This window comes from Ricinus communis, chromosome 4, assembly GCF_019578655.1.
Source record: "Ricinus communis isolate WT05 ecotype wild-type chromosome 4, ASM1957865v1, whole genome shotgun sequence".
In the NCBI taxonomy this organism is placed as follows: domain Eukaryota; kingdom Viridiplantae; phylum Streptophyta; class Magnoliopsida; order Malpighiales; family Euphorbiaceae; genus Ricinus; species Ricinus communis.
In genome coordinates, this window is record NC_063259.1 from 16,940,100 (window position 1) to 16,941,100 (window position 1,001).

The window sequence follows — 1,001 nt, forward strand, 5'->3', positions numbered from 1 at the left end:
TTTCTGACTTCTTAACTAGATTGGAAAACAAAGCAATTTTAATAAAGAACAAGCCTTCTAAGAAAACACCTAAAAACTAATAATAGAATCATGAAATCGCCAAAATACATTAAATCCAAAAATCATGGGCCAAGATGTGCAAAGCCAATCGGTTCTAAGGCTTCAGATGGTCTTTCTGCGGTTTTTCCTTCAGTTTCTCGGACCCAAGAGTCGATCTCACATGCAGAAGATAGAAAATCGATCAAAACATGTAAAATAAAATAAGAAGCATAAAAAAAATGAAATTCAACTAGAAAACCTAAAAAGAAAATACAAACTCTAGAAATTGTAATAGATAGTAGGCAAATATAATATTATAAGACAACATTCCAAATTTCAATCATATAACCCTGAAATCTAATTCAATTGCATATAAATATAATCTAATTATATTTACCTACCCATTAACTAATTAAATTTAAAATCCAATAAAATCATAATATCATATTCAAAACCCTACATGTTCATATTATCAAATTCAAAATCGAAGAACATAAAAAGTTATCCATTTCAAAATCCAGAAAACATGCATATCATAAAAATATGTAAATCATGCAAGAAATCTAATTCTAACACATATAACATTAAAAGAAATAACAACCATAGAAAGTAACCACAAAACCCTAACATGTTTCTAATAAAGAAAATAAGAGAAAAATAAAGAAAATTAGACGAGAAGGTCAAAATGATGATGTAGATGCTTTGAAACCCTCAAGTTATCGTATTGTACAGATCTTTGAGTCTCAAGAGTAGAGGAGGAAGTTGATGCAACGATCCAATAGGAATCTAGAGTATTTAATGGGTTTTATGTTTACTTTTGGAAATCACAGTACGTATGCCAAAATCTTATCAATCGTTCTGTACTCAGTTGCCCCCTCTAAGCCTAGGGTTTCCTTTTCTATTTATAGAGGAGGGTTAAAGAAAATCCTAGAGACTTAGATATACATTCTAATTTTTTTGAT